We start from the raw sequence: 16619 nt of genomic DNA on the forward strand, positions 1-16619 counted from the left end.
CCTAAAATTTTCAATATTTTTCAAATATTTTTGTTTTTGAAGATCTGTCTGCTGGTCTAAGTCTATCTTGAACAGTTAATTTTTTGTGTCAGTATTTATTTCTACAGCAAGTTCGTGATTTCAAATTCTCTCCGGTTGTAGAGAGTATTGTTCTTGTTTTGTTGCAAGTGTCATATTTTTTGTTTAAGAACACAAGATTTCTTGCTAGGAATCTTGGTTGCTTTGGTCTTCCAGGGCAGAAAGATTGATCTCAATCTTTGTGTCAAATCTTGTTTTGGTGATTTTTTTTGTTTGCATGTCAAAACTGCATCTTTATGACCATTTACTTTCTTGCTTTTTGAAAGTTGTTGTGTGACGGTTTTGAGAGTTCTCTTTCTTGATTTTTTGATCACTATCACCAAGCTTTTTGGGCTACTTTCTGATTGTTAAGAGCATCTTAAAACACACTTTTTGTGGAGTTTTCACTCGTTTTGTGTTGTAAACTTGCAAATTGTTTTGTTGTCTATCCTTCAATCATAAAGTTTCAGTGTTAGTTGGAGCACTTTTGAAAAGTCATTTTTGATTTTTCGTTTGAAGAAAACTTCTTGAAAACTTGGTTTTTTGCTTTCTTTGGCCTTGTTTGAATTTAGTTTCCTTTTTGCGAGTGAAAGTGCATTTTTGTTTGTCTTGAAACTTGCTTTTAGTGTTTGGACGAAAATGAGCATTAGCAACTTATATTCTATCTAAACATCTTAAGTGGCAAATTAAAATTGATAAACAAGTTACTTTCATTTCTTGATTTAGAGTAGTCTTAAGTTTTGCATCAGCATGTACTCATTGCATTAGGATAAATTTGTGCATTTTTTAGGACATCCATAGTTTTGTTAATTTTTGTGAGTGTGAAGCTTGAGTAAAAGAAAAGAAAAGAAAAGATTTGTTGCTTTCTTTGAAGTTCCTCTGAACCTAGTAGAAATTTCTTTCATCGAAGAACAAAATGAGTGCATTTGCATATAGTTTGGTTTTTATTAATTTCTTTTGGGTCAAAACACCACAAGTTTCATTTCCGCTTATCCCTTGATTGAAGAACATCCCATTTAAAAACAAGCGCTAATTAAAATACACTAAAACTTTTTTATAATTGTCAAGTTAGACATATCAACAAGTTTTAGGATATTTTAGGGCCTTGGATTAGGTGAGTGGAGAGAAAACTCTCCAAGGCCATTTAAACTATCAAACATAGAATAGTGAGTGCAAATCCAATAGTATTAGGGAGCCCAAGAAAGCTCCAGATCTGGGAGTTAAGCACGAGGGTTTTTGAAGATAAGGAAGAGAGATACCCCCTCTCCTACTTGTTGGATCTTACCTCAAGACTGTTCTGCCTGGATTCTGACATGAGTTGGTAACCTTAGTTTCTTCTCCTAGTGATCTACATAGATGGCTACAGAGGGGAATCCCGTGGCACCTGAGGTCGATGTTGTATCACTCTCAACGGTACTACTGGAGGGCACCATTGCAGGTTGTTGTTAGGAGGTTAGCGTAACTTCCTCTATTACCTTCGCTGGTAGGACTGGGCTGTCGTTATCCCAGACTATCTTCGGAAGGCCCCTTACTTCACTTTCTTGTATTTTGTTGTCCGGTCCTCATCACATGGAGCAGAAGTACTTGAAAGTTGTTTGACTGGTTGACATTTTTTAGGGACTTTTTAGTGTGTGCTATGCGCTCTTAGTTGGCATAGCTTTCATTTTTTCTTGAGTCTTTAATTAGATCTTAATTAAAAATTTCAAAGTGGCTGACCGATCACCTAGAAGGTCTCGAATACTTTGTGGTCTTTCACCACCAAGTTTAGAGCCTTCTCCTAGAAGGCGCAGAGCTAATACTGCCAGTTGGTTTCATTCTGTGGCAGCTGATGCATCGAGGATTGATCCTCCCCTCAGGGGCATTAGTGTTCAAAACAGGCCTAGTACTTCCATAGAACAAGAGAGGAACACTCCAGTTCTTTCTTGAGTTCTATTTCAATCGGAAGATAACATAGAGGTAGAAGAACTCCAAGAGTCGCCAGTGGCTCCAAATTCTCCCCTACCTTCTAGCTATCCAGACTTTTTACAATACATTGGGACTCTGACGCATAGACCGTCAAGTCCAGGTCATATTACGCACTTACCATCGATGGCCACTATTGGAAGCATGGCTTCTACCACAAGTGCTACAACTATGAAGACTCCAACATCAGTACAAGGGGGGGGGGGAACTATGTCCATCCCCTATACATCTTTATTTGGGTCTTTTGCTAGCACATCCTTAGTTGGGTCTACCTCCATTCCTTCTACGAGTGGAAATTCCCAAGCCAGTGCTTTTACTTCTGGATTCTTCCCGTTTGGCACCCATTCACAGGGTATTCCGTCAGTTCCATTTAGTGCCTCCACATCCATGATGGGTAGGTTCACTTCATTTCAAGGTTTTCCTTTTGGAAGTGGTCATATACCACATTCCAACCCAACAATAGGATCTATGCCTTTTTCTTCTATAGGACAAAGCAAAAATCGTTGTCAAGGTTGGGATAACCTTGCGGTTATCCATTTTTCGGAACTGGGAATCCATTTTTCGGCCAACAAGGGAATAGGCCATACTCCACAGTTAGTTCATTTCGAAGCATCCCTCCCTTAGCTTCTTCTTGGAATCCTTATCAGGGGTTATCGACTCCTTATAATCCTTTAGGAGGGAGCTTCGCCGGGTATGGAGGTTTTTCTGTCGGAGTTGGTCAAACTCTAAGTTTTGCTAGATCACAAGGTCCACCTTTTGGTTCAGCTAGTTCTACTGGTTACTTCGGGTAGCCTGGTGCCTTCCAAAATCCAGGCCAATCTTTTAAGAACTTTGGGAGCTCTGCCCAGTCTGGGTGGAATCCTCAAGGTACTCCTAGGCTTCCTTTTCTAGAAACATTGAACTTGCTAGATCTCACGAAATTAACGAACGATCCAATCAAATACAATCCAGCCTAGCATCCAGTCCCAACCAAACTCCCTTTTGACATTCCAAAGTTCAAGAGGAAGGGCGACGAAGACCCGGGCAACCATGTAACGACATTCCATTTGTGGTTCTCATCAAACTCCCTTATTCATGACTCGATTAGGTTGAGACTTTTTCAACGCACCTTGACTGGTAATGTGGCCAAGTGGTATATATAGTTTCCAGGGGGCAGCTTTACATCTTTCGCCGACTTAGCTAATATTTTCTTAAATCATTTCCAGTTTCCCATCCGTCATGATGACGGAACTGAACTTCTGGCCAATTTTTGTCAGAATACGACAACTCACATTTTTTATCACATTTAGGAATGGAGACAGAGAAAGAGGCTCATTAAAGCTGAAATTCCTCCAGAATACCATCTCGAATGGTTTTTGAAATCTTTACAACCTGAAATCTCTAAGGATGTCTCCCTGTCCGGAGTCTATTCTGGGGAGCAAGCTATTTTTAGGGCCGAGCAATTAGAATTGATTTATTCAAGTCTGGGATTCTACAAAAAATCTTGCCTGATGCTCTCGGGACTAAGGTTGATATAGCCAAGTCGAAGCTAGTTCCCCATGTGAATGGTATCATTGGATCGGTAGACACAAATGTGGTGAACCTGTTGAGCCAATTGCAGCAGTTGTCTTTGCAAACTGCTCCTAACAACTAGGTCACATCGTCTAACCCTTCGTCTTCCCAACCCTCTTCGATTAATGTCGTCCAATTTGCCAACCCCAAAGGAAATCAAAATTCCAATGGGAAAAAGAAACGACAAGGTAAGAAAAAGAGTCAATATGGGAATACTAATGCAAATAAATCTGGTAATAATGCTGGTGGTGGTAGAAATGAGTCTAGAAAGAAAGTCAAGTTTCCGTGCAAGTTATGCAGTGGAGACCATTTAAATCATCTCTGCCCAAAGATTCAAGACGCTCAGTGCTTGTTAGGGCAACAAGGGACTTCTAGTTCTCAAGCTGTGTTAACCAACCCTTTTCCCCAAGGGTAGCAACTGCTTGCTGGCGCAAATTCAAACCCTGGTACCTCTACAGGGGGCAACCAGGAAGGGGAGAAATCATCAAATGTTTTCATGATGGGTTCTAACGTCCATGTGGCTACTCGGTCACCTGATTACGGTGAAGCAGAAACATCCAAGGACAAAACTGCTCCCAGAAGTACAGACCTTCATATTGAGCAACCCCCTGTTGAGACTATACCACGGATTCCAAAAGGTTCCGCTAAGCGTGCGACTATTAATCCAAATGCTAGGGCCACCCAGAATTACTCCATTTTCGAGGATCTGGCTCAGATTCCATGCACTATGTCTACTTTAGAGGTTCTCCAGTCTTGTCCAGCTCAACGAAGTGCTTTACCTTCGATGATAGGGGCAATTGATCCAAATAACTCTTTAGTGCTCACTTTCGACATGCTTAATGTCAAAAAGTGACTCCCTCATCATATGGCTTTTCAAATAAAGTCTACATACCAGAAAATTAACATTTTTCGTACCATTATTGATGAAGGAGCTTCCACGTGCGTCATGTCGATGTCATGCTGGAAGGCCATTGGATCGCCTTCGGCTGTTCCTTCACCTACCCTCTTGACTGCATTTGATGGACATTCTCATAGGCCACATGGGATCATCCCGGCCTTTCCCATATGTGTTGGGGGGAAGGTCATCAATATCGAAGTAGAAGTCATTGATGCCAACCTAGATTACAATCTCCTCTTAGGAAGGAATTGGGTATACGAAATGGATGCCATTGTTTCGACTCTGTTTCGTGTCATTTGCTTTCCTCATGAGGGGAAAATTGTTAAGGTTGATCAATTGGATTATTCTCCAGCCGATCCTAGGGCAACTTTGGATTCTACTGTTCCTTTAGTGGATAACCCTCGTCCACCTACTGAGAATCTAGGAGTTGGGATGTATTCTTCATTGATGGGTACCTTTGATTTTCCCTCTCCTATCGCTAGAATCAATGTCGTTTCATCATTTAAGGAGTCTTCATGAGAAGAGTTCTTCCGAACTCATTATTTTTCAGACCCTTGGACCTTGCCTTCACCTATGACCACATTAGTTGAAGGAAAAGTTGGTGGAATGGCATTCCCTATGTCTGCAACAGAGCTTAGATATCAATATATCATCAACTCTGCAGACAACCACTCTACTCCTTTCTCCGAGGAGGAGCTAGATGGTGATGTGGCCCCGGCCTGCACCCTTGATTCTACCTCTGCTATGGACTACTTAGATACAGTTTTACCTTTTGAACAAGCAATCCTAGAAGTAATGATGGGTGTAGATCGACCTTGAGAAGAATTGCACCATCGTTCATATTTTCTTCCTTCATTGCAGGAAGTAGAATCTAGGTTCTCCGAGCTCTTTACTAGTGATGTTTGTACGATATCAAATCCTTTGGCTCCAGCACACTTTCGTGCCGAAGGTAATATGTCGGTGATTTAAAAAACGATATCTATAAACATCTCTAGGAACCCTAGCGTGATCGAGAATCTCTTCATCGGAGACGAATGTTCCCCTAAAGAAATTCAAGTTTACATCGACCTTTTTAAGGAATTTTGAGATGTATTCGTTTGGTCTTATGAAGAAATGCCTAGCATTGATCCATCCATAGTTCAACATAAGATCAAGACATATGAAAACGCCAAACCAGTTCATCAAAGGCTTTGACCGGTTAATCCTAGGAAAGCAGCAGCCATTAAAGCTGAAGTAGAGAAGCTGCTCAAGGTGGGTTTCATATACCTTGTTCCTCTTACCGATTGGGTTTCTAATCTAGTCCATGTGGATAAAAGGCAAGGAACAATCCGAGTATGCATTGACTTTAGGGACCTAAATAAGGCTTGTCCCAAAGATAATTACCCCACACCGTTCATTGATCATATTATTGATGAGTGTGCGGGTAATGAGGTTTTCTCCTTCATGGACGGTTTTTCCGGTTATAATCAAATCTCTATCCATCCAGAAGATCAGTATAAGACAACTTTTATATGTCCTTGGGGTACCTTTGCATACAGAAAGATGCATTTTGGTCTCAAAAATGTTGGAGCTACCTTCTAGTGGGCCATGTCATATGCTTTCCACACATTAAACATATCATCGAAGCATACTTGGACGATCTAGCTGCTTGTTCTCGAAAGAGAACTGATCACCCTAGTCATCTTCGATTGGTTTTTGAGCGATGTCATTTTTATAAGATCTAGTTGAATCCCAATAAGTGCATTTTCGTAGTTACATCTAGTTAGTTATTAGGGTTCATTGTCTCAAATGAAGGGATTATGGTTGATCCCTTCAAGGTAGAGGCAATAATTCAGTTTCCTCCCCCATCCTCGATTCGGCAACTTCAAAGTCTTCAAGGGAAGGCTAATTTCTTAAGAGGTTTATAGTGAATTATGCCGAGATCACTAAAGGGTTTATGTGTTTGCTACAGAAAGGAGTTCCATTTGTATGGGATGACTTTGCGCAATGGTCGTTTGATGCCTTGAAAAAGGCATTAGTCTCTGCCCCGCTTTTGAGTCCACCGGATTATGGTAGGAATTTCCTTTTATATCTCGCTGCAGCAGAATCAACCATAGGTATGGTTCTCATTCAGGACGACGATGCTCTCACAAAGCATGTGATTTATTATTTGAGCCAAGGCTTGATAGGTCCTGAACTACGCTATTCTCTTGTTGAGAAGTTGGCCTTAGCAGCTGTCCATGTTGTCCAGCGGCTCCGCCATTATATCTTGCTACACAAAGCTTTTGTCTTAGCGGCAGTCAATCCATTTCAATTTGTCCTTAGTAGGTGAGTGATTGGGGGCAAATATAATCGATGGATAGTCATTTTACAAGAATTTGATCTCAAGTTCTGATCCGCCAAGTCTAAGAAATCCATGGTTTTTGCCGAGTTAATCTTTGAGCTGCCTTGTGGAGAGGATACTATTTATGAGGAAAGTTTTCCCGACGAGCATTTTTTCCTCATCTCTTCACATGACCCTTGGTATGGAGATATCATTGTCTATCTCCAGACTTCGAAGTTTCCCTCTACTTTCTCTAAGGATGAACGCCGAAAATTATGTCACCTGGCTAAAAATTATGTTATCATTGGTGACACATTATATTGTCGAGGGGTTGATTCAATCCTTCGGTGCTGTTTAACCCTAGAGGAAGCAGAGACAGTGCTCAATGACTGCCACAGTGGAGCTTGTGGTGGTCATCTTTTAGGGCTTGCTATAGCTCAGCGTATCTTGCGTGCTGGCTATTTTTGGCCTTTTCTCTTCAAAGATTGTGTTGAAGCGGTCAAACGCTGTCACCCCTGTCAAATCTATACTCGGAAGATGTGCGCACATCCAGCTCCTCTTTTTCCCGTTGTCACTGTCGGTCCTTTTACTAAGTGGGGTATCAATTTTACAACTTGTAATCTGCCTTCAGCAGTGAATTACAAGTACATCATTGTGGCTGTAGACTACTTCACGAAGTGGGCTGGGGCCATGCCCACTTATAAAAATGATAGTGAAACAACAAAATTGTTCCTTTTTAATTAGATTATCTCAAGGTTTGGTATCTCGAGAGAGATTGTCATTAACCATGGCAGTCATTTCCAGAATCAACTAATGTCTGAATTGGCTCTCAAATTGGGTTTCCGGTAGGAACATTCATCTCCTTATTATCCTCAGGCCAATGGACAGGTTGAGGCAGTGAACAAAACCCTTAAGACGATCCTGCAAAGGAAAATCGACAAAAATCGGTCCAATTGGCATCTTATGTTGTATCCGACTCTTTGGGCATACCGAACCTCCGTAAAGACTGCTACAGGTTTTACACCTTTTCAGTTAGTTTATGGGATGGAGTCTATCTTTCCTATTGAATGTGAAATTCCATCTCTTAAGTTAGCTGTTGAGCTCCTTCCAGAGACTTCTAGTCTCGAAGAGTGCCTCCTTCATTTGGAACATCTCGATGAGTAGCGTCGAGATGCCACCACAATCAATGAGGCTCATAAGAAAAGGGTTAAAACTCAGTACGATAAAGCTGTCCATCCTCTAGTCTTTTCTAAAGGTGACCTTGTCTTGGTCTATGACCAAGATAAGGATGCCTTGGGGGCAGGAAAGTTCAAGCCTATGTGGTACAGTCCCTTCATAATTAAATGAGTTTTAGAAAAAGGGGCATATGAGTTAATCAATTTTGAAGGAAACAAGTTGGCGGAGCCCCGAAATGGGCTCTACCTCAAGAAGTACTTTGCTTAAGTAGTAGCTAGGCAATGGCTTCTTTGTACATTTTGTATATTTGTACATATCTCATTGAGAGTTTTTTGACATTGACACTTTTTGGTCTATTGTGGCAGGTGTTGATGGATGACTTGGTCTATTTTGGATCGATGGTGCTAGTCGGCACACTCGGAACCTCGCTTCCGTAGCTTGGGTACTCTACTATCGAACTGGTCAGTTGATGGTGTCAAGGGGAGTATGCATTGGTCTCGCTTCAAATAATATGGCTGAGTATACTGCCATCATTAATTTACTATCCGAAGCAATTTCTTATGAAATCGATTCATTGGTACTTTATCTTGATTCACAATTGATAGTATCACAATTGAATACAATTTATCGGGTAAGGGATCCATGTTTATATCGCCAGTATTTAAGGGTGAGGTTGTTGCAAAGATCATTTACTTACATTAATTATTTGCACATTCCAAGATCTCATAATTGGTTAGCTGATTCTATCGCTAATCAAGCATTAGACTGGCACATCAATCATTCATCACAATAAAATCAAGCATAAAAGAATTGAACTGTACATGTATATCGTAAAACATCTCGAGTGTACATAAGTGTGTCCAAAATAATATACAAAATTGGGACTCAAATGCCCATAATCATGTCCAGTACATCTAATGTCCCAGCTCAGGATGAGTGGCTAAGTATGCAACTGCTGCGTTGGCCACACGCCTAAGAGTGCGAACCCAGTCTCGTGGCAAGCCAACCACATGACGCTGCATATCTATAGGGAGATCCTCTACAGCCTCCATCAGTACTCAGTGAGTTAGTCTCATCAAGTGCCACTGAATTGTGTGTAGAAGTCACTCTGTGTCTGCAACTGCCTCTTCGGCCCCTCGGCCATGATGTCCATGCCGTGGGAACCCATCTGGTCACACCAGCCCAATATCTAGAACATGATCATCATATTAGTCATTTGAATCCTATCAAAAATATTTTTCAAAATTCATTATTATATTTGAAAAATCACAAATAAATCATAAAATCAAAAACACTTAGCTATGTCACCCCATGCTGTGGTCGGTGGTAATACTAGATCGGGATCTCCTTGGAAGTCCAACCCAGCATAAGGGTAGTCATCTATGTCGATGATCTGCTGCTCCCACCAGGAGAAGAAGTCATTGTTGAATGTAGTCCGTGGGACGTCCCCACCTCCTAGATGTTTCATCAAGTCAGCCCACCTGCCCATTCATGGATCTTGTGGGGTGCTGATTGAAACCGGTACTCTAGGATGAAGTGCAGGGACCCTCTCAAAGAAGAAAGAGCACAAAATGGTTCCATATCCGAAGTTTTTGGTTTGCCCTTTCTTGATAGAAGTAAGCTGGCTTTTCAGGTTGGCCAGAAGAGGAGTACACCAGTCAAATACGGTGGTGAGACAGTCTACCGCCAAGCTCATGGCTAGCCATGATGCCTGGTGCAAAGAAGTTGATCCGTTCACTCTAGCTATGGTGAACAGGATTATCCTCAGTGATAAACTCTCCACATGTTTGATTGGAATTTGACTTCCAATATTTTTTGGATGTCCCGGGCAATATATATGTACGTAGTCCTTGATCGAGAGACTGCCTCATTATCTACCCATAGAATGTACTACCTCTCCCCTTCGGGAAAGGCCTGTGATGAAATAAATATCTTCAACCTCTATCTTGAGTGGCATTTGGTCAATCATAAATGAGTCATCCTTAATGCTCCAGTAGTGAATGAGCATTTCGAGCAGGCGAGTGTTTTCTTTCATATTTGGCATCTTAAAGAACTTTAGCAAACTGCATCCTCGTAAGGCATCTAAAGAATTAGGATTGTTCATAACCTCATCATCCACTAAGGTATGCTCTCTTTCTCTCCAAGTGACTGGCATCCTAAAGAAAAAATGAATTTCGACCGTTAGTTTTTTTTTGAAGTTTTCGCAGCATATACGCGGGTCCATTTTACACACAGTCACGTGTAGGGCCTATGTATACGTTGGTTTCATATATCCAACCCGCGTATACGCCACGACGAAATTTTTGACAAAAATTGAACGGTAAAACTTAAATTAAAACTTCTAAAACTAGTCACAATTGAATACAAGACAAGTTTAAGGGTTACCTGGTGATTTTGGAAGAATCTGAACGGTTGAATTTGGCAGAATTTGAATGGTTGAATTTGGCATATGGAAAAGTTTGCTCATTTTTCTCCACTCCTTTGCTGTCAAAATCAAATGGTGAAAATGGTGAGTCCAAAAACTATTTTATAGGCTTTGAAAATGCAAATTTTTTTTGAAACATGATTTTGTTTGGTCTCATGTAACTTTTAACTTGGGAGCTTGGAATGTCGAGAATGGTTTGATTTTTAGGACATTTTGGATTCTTTTTCGACAGTTTCGAGACGATTCCATGACTGCTGACCCATCATGGTAGGCATCGTTTTCTCACTGGAATATAGGTTAGGGAAGCCATTTTTCCGTTGCATTATGCATAATAGCTTCCATTTATCGATACACTTGCCATAGGGTCGATCCCATTGTGTTATGGTTCATAAACCACCTTCACTCACCGATTTTTTAAATCATGACACGATGGTAGAGCCATCCTTTTCATGGGCATCATAGTTATCACCTCACTGACATTTGTTGCCCATGCTACTTCGATCTGAGTAGGCTCAGGAGTCCTCTGTAGTTCCACCATGACTTATGCGATGAAGAATCATTCCCCTTTGCTTCTTTGCTTCATTCTGGCCTTATACTCTAGAGGCTCCTTTATGTTGAGTTGTATTATTGCATTGCATTTTGACCGTTTGCACCTTTTGGCCTTGAGCCAGCTTCACTTGGAATCGTGTTTAAACTAACTTTTGACCATGTCGACTGCAACATCAAACTTGCATGCCCTTGACTTCTGCAACTTAATTACCTTGATCTGTGGAAGGAACACACCTTTGAGTGTCCTTGACCAATTTTCACCTCCCTGCATTGAGCATAGGATTGTTCCAATCCTAGGAACTAGATCATTTGTTTCACCGACACTCATTCTTTCCACTGTACTATAGCATTCTTTTATTCTTTTTCCAGCTTAAAGAAAAAGACAAAAAAATTATATATTCCAAAAAGAGCGGGAATGGGACAATATTTCCACTTATTGTTGGCAGCTAGAGTCAGTCATGTCACCCTTGAACAAAGCACTCAAAACAAAGTCTCCTCCGTTTGGGCGGGATTTAGTTTGACTTAGGTACACCTTAACCTTGTTATTGAGTCAGTTCTCCCCTGATTGGTTATCTCTTCCAATCATATGGAGGGTTCGTTCATGCCTCCTGCACGATGAACTTATATAGAGTCATCATATGCTGCCACATAGTCATATTGAGTCGTGCTTTTGTTCAAGGGAAGTTAGCCTGAGTCGGCCTCTCTGCGGTGTCTCTTGACTCTTTTTTCATTCATCCATCCCTGGTTGTCAATGTCTTGTCTATCATCACATCAGCTGTATTGGTCCTTTAATCATGCTGGTTTGAGAAGGTCCCCATTGACATCTTGCTGGTGGGTCTTGTCCTTATTGACGACGACATCTTGCTCTGAGGATAGGCCTAGAGTTGCACCCTGGCCCTATTTTCATTATTGATAGGTCACCTTGTGCTCAGCATCGATCAGTTTCATGGGTCTTTGACTGAGTGGTTTCCCTTGTGTTTGACATAAGCTTACATTATCACACATTGGGATTCATGCAGTACCTTGGTTTCCATTTGACCCTATTGATGGATACCTCGCGTCTGTGTCAGCTTTCATTATTGGTTGGTTCAGAGGGTTTCTGTCATGCACTACCCACATCTTGTGTACGTCAAAAACGTGCTTCAGTCGGGTTACTACATCTTTTTTCGTCCGATTCCATCCACATTATTGGCCTGTGGGTTACACTCGCGCTAGATTGATGAAGGATGGCTTAATGCCTTCCTTCTAGTAGATCTTTCCCTATCGACTACGACTCATTGCTCTAGGGCAAATATCCAGAGTCCATTTGGCAGTACCTTGGGGTTTGCAGTCATTAGTGGTAGATCCTTCGCTATTGACAGTGGGAAATCATCATTGTCTCCTGATTGATAGATTCTTGTAGGTGTTTGACTTCAGCTCATTTATTCACACTTGTTAGATTGTACTGGGTACCTTGATGCTCATTATCATTATCGGTGAGTAGTCTCGTGTTTGTTAACGGTATACATCAATGACCAGTAATCAAACGATTTCTCACATGGTAGAATTTAGATCATTTATTCCCATGGTGTAGAAATGTACCACGATGGTCGGTGAAGCCCTCAGATTGTATTAGCATTCATTGGTTCACTTGACAGTTGCTTCTGTTGCTACTAGTTGATAACACTCCACCTTATATGTTGCAGTCATTCATGGCGATATTCTATATGCTAGCACCTGAGTTTGTAGTGTGGTACCATCTTACTCCATCATGTTCATTTGGTACTTTTTGGGATCAGTCTCTGATATCAGTGATCCGCTTCATCCTTTAGCATCATTGACATTCTTATATGTGATATTCAGACATGTACTTGTTCGATCATGATCAGATGATCCATTATGTACTTTCCAGTGTTTATACTTGTATACGTAGTGGATCCGGTTGTACTTGATATGCAGACATGCTTTACTTTCTCTGAGCATGGGTATGCCTGCCTCAGATAGTGTTTCTTTCTGATCTCCTTTTGTGGCTTGGTAGGCTAAACTCTGGTGAAGTCCTTCTCAGTTTTTGACAGATTTCCTTTCCATGCACTTTCTTAATACATTTTGGCCATCATGTACCCCTTCTGACCTCATATATTAGGGGGCATCTGTTATAGCTCCAAATCTCACTCTTGATGTTTGTGATGCTGCACTTATGGCCTAGGGCAACCCCTCCTTCTAGACCTGGTCCAAATAGTTAAAAACAATGTTTTATTCCCTATACGCGACATTGCCCTAAGCTAAACGCATGTGTAAGTGGGTCTGTGTATACCCAACCCGCGTATATGTCTTAAAACACTTAAAAAAATTAAATCTCCTTAATTTCTGGCGGAGAGTCGTGCTTCCAACACTTCCCCCATTACAGGAAACCCTTGTTTCCTTGTGTTATGATGTCATTCTACTACTTGAGATATCTTGGAGTAAGTCATGGAAGGAGTTTGTTGAAGGCTTGAGACTAGATGAATCTGGAGGACAGTTCTGCTTGGAGCCTGAGAAAGGAAGACTCAGGTGAAATCATTCCTTTCTGTACTTTAGTTATCTATAATAAAAGAAACACTTGTCTTATTCCTGATACAAATCTTCTTCATGTTTATGATATCAATGTTATGATTCACATATGAATGGTTGTTTTAATGATATAACTAATTGCCTTTCAATATGCTATGAAGATGATTTCTTTATGATGCTTGGTCAATATATTGTTGTGCTTTTTGGAATTGATTGTTTTGCAGGTTGAAGGACTAAAAGGAACTCCAAGAGGGTTTGGACCCTAGCTGGATCTTCCCAAATGAAGGACCCCCAGGTGCACCTCTCATGTAGTTTGTTTATATTAGGATCATGGCTATGTGGAATGCGTGTTTTTCTTTATAGATAACCTCCATTCTGCTATGGTATCAACCCAAGACCCTAGGGGAATTTATCCCTTAACACACCCAATTGTTGTTCTTGTGGCTTTGCGGTGTGTTCTTCCTCCCTTTGTCCTTCAAAATGGTCTTGTTGGGAGTCCGCAGCCAACAAACCGGCAGCAATCAGACCTTTAATCGACCCATCAAACTTTAGAATAGGAGGAACAACAATCTCCTCCTCTGTTCGTCGGGAAGAGTGAGACACCCTCGCTCCTCTCAGAATGGATGAACAAAAAGAAAATTGAAATTTTCTTTCTACCTGGTCTATCTCAGCCCCGGCTGTGACCTCGAGCTCTTTTCCTTTATCTTCAACAGCTCTGCTCTGAGCTGAGACTTCCTCCCGTGTGGTCTCTTGTCCTGCGGTTGACACTGGTTCTTGTGGGATAGTGTCAACCTCAGGATTTAATTCCTCCTCAATTTCCAGAGCCGGATGGGTTGGTGGTGGTTCTTGTGTGACACCATCGCCCGTATCCAACATTTCTTGAGCAGATGGTGTTGGCACTATTCCCTCCAGCACGACATTAATGAAAGTAGACCCCTGTATCACCGTGTCAACCCCATCCATTATGTCCATAGTTTCTCCTTCTGTCGGTCCCACGGTTTCTTCAGCCTCGGGCCTCTCTTGCCCTGGTCCATCTTCCTCCATTGGCTCCACAGTCGAGGCTGGTTCTTGTGGAGTAGCCTCAGCTGTGGCACTAATGACTTCTTCCGTTCCAACTCTTTCCTCTCTCGATCTGTCTTCCTCCATCGGCCCCACGGTCGAGGCTGGTTCTTGTGGAGCAGCCTCAGCCGTAATGTTGACAATTTCTTCTATATCAGCCCTTTCTTGCTGCAACACTTCTTCTTCCATCGGTTCCACAGTCGAGGCTGGTTCTTGTGTAACAGCCTCGACTATTCTTTCTGCTTCAAGCTCCCTGTTTTGCTCCAATTCCTTGATCTCCATTTCCATTTCCTCTGGTTCTTCTTGGTCCACGTATTCATCTTCTGCTACCTATTCTTCCTCCATTGCTTCCAGCTCCTCTCCCCTAGTGGCTATAACAGCTGCTATCTCTTCCTCTGTTGATTCCTGAAATGTTTCCCACGGGATTTGGAACCGGGCTATTGCATGCATAACCAGTAGTCGAACCAACCCATGGTTGGTGATGACTGCTGCAACTTGCTGTAAGGGCCAAGAAGATTGCACCATCAACTAGAGGCTTTTTAATAGGAAGAAAGGCATGTTTAATGAGAAAGCTTCTGACTGTGGAAATGGAGGTGAGCCAACACTTTGAAGTGATATTTAAATATGGTGGTGTACCTCCCTTCACAAGTTATATATCTCATTACAAAACTTGCTACATCGCCCCATGGTTATGGTAATGAATTCCGCTCATATCCTCAGCATTTTTGGATGATGCTCTCACCATCTTGCAGAAATGATTTGGGGAACTCCAGGAGGGAGGTTCTTTGTGAAAACCAGCTACTCCTTGTTGGGATAGTCCACTAACCTCTGCGATAGCTTCCTCTATGACAAGGATTTCCATCCCTCTAACTCGAGAGCTCTCTTCACCTAAATTGGGTGCAAATTCTATTGCAACTCCTTCGTTGAATCCTTGTAGCCTGTCGAGATAAACATCCCAACGTACATTTACAGAGATCTTCCATACTTCCTGGTTGTTTCAGACCACTGTTGTATCCTCCAGCTCATGGTGCACAACCAAACCACCCATCTCTGTTGAAACGGTAACATCACGGTGGACACAATTGGCTGGTAGGGGGAGAGTAGCAGCAATCCACACTAACAACGGTGATGGTAGCAGCATGGTGGCCACAGGGTAAAAGGGCAGTGAGAGTGACTAATAGGTCTCGGGAAACACAACGAATGATGGCGAGTTATGGCAGTACAATGGAATAATTACAGCAATTGAATGCAATGCATTGGGAAAAGACCGATAAGGTATTGGTGTACAAATTCAAATTCCAATGCGTCATGGTCATTATTACGAAATCACGATAATTTTTTTTATTACCATTCGCATTAGATTTGGTAATGATGTATCATTAATATGGTTTAAGTACGCCATTGTTTATTTATGATGGGACTCCCCCAACTTAAATGTGGTCATCCATGGCACGTACTTGTCTCTTTAATGGAATATTTTAATTAAATCTGTAAGAGTAAATGAAGGCGTACTTGGTGACCTACGTGGTAGTGGAATAACAAAAAATTAAAAAACGGAGTAACAACAGTGGCGGAGTAACAACACGACAGAGTAACAACATCGGCTGAGTAACAACATCAACTATTACTTGGAAAATTTTCTTTCAGCTTCTCCTTGTCATATTTTGATTCTTATCCCTGCAAAAGACAAACGAGTAAGTAGTAACAACATATATATATATATATATATATATATATATATATATATATATATATATATATATATATATATATATATATATATATATATATATATATATATATATATATATATATATATATAAGGAAGAGAGAGCATTCTTTGTACCAACAACCATCAAACAAGAATTATTAGAGAGATGTTTGATGAAGGCATCCTTGCAAGTTGGATAGTGGTATAATTTCAGACGGTGTCGATTCACTAGGAAAGAAGTACGAGTTTCATCTATTATAACCAATCTGACTGTTCCATTGTCAAACACAGCGTCCACTTCATAGGGTCCCATCCAACGAGTGCAAAGCTTTCCTTTAAAATCCTTGAATCAGGAGTCATAGATAAATGCCCAATCTCCTGTATGAAACACCTTGTTCTT

This window comes from Pinus tabuliformis, chromosome 1_2 (genome assembly GCF_031772625.1).
Source record: "Pinus tabuliformis cultivar Carrire ecotype Pingquan chromosome 1_2, CPIR1, whole genome shotgun sequence".
In the NCBI taxonomy this organism is placed as follows: Eukaryota; Viridiplantae; Streptophyta; class Pinopsida; order Pinales; family Pinaceae; genus Pinus; species Pinus tabuliformis.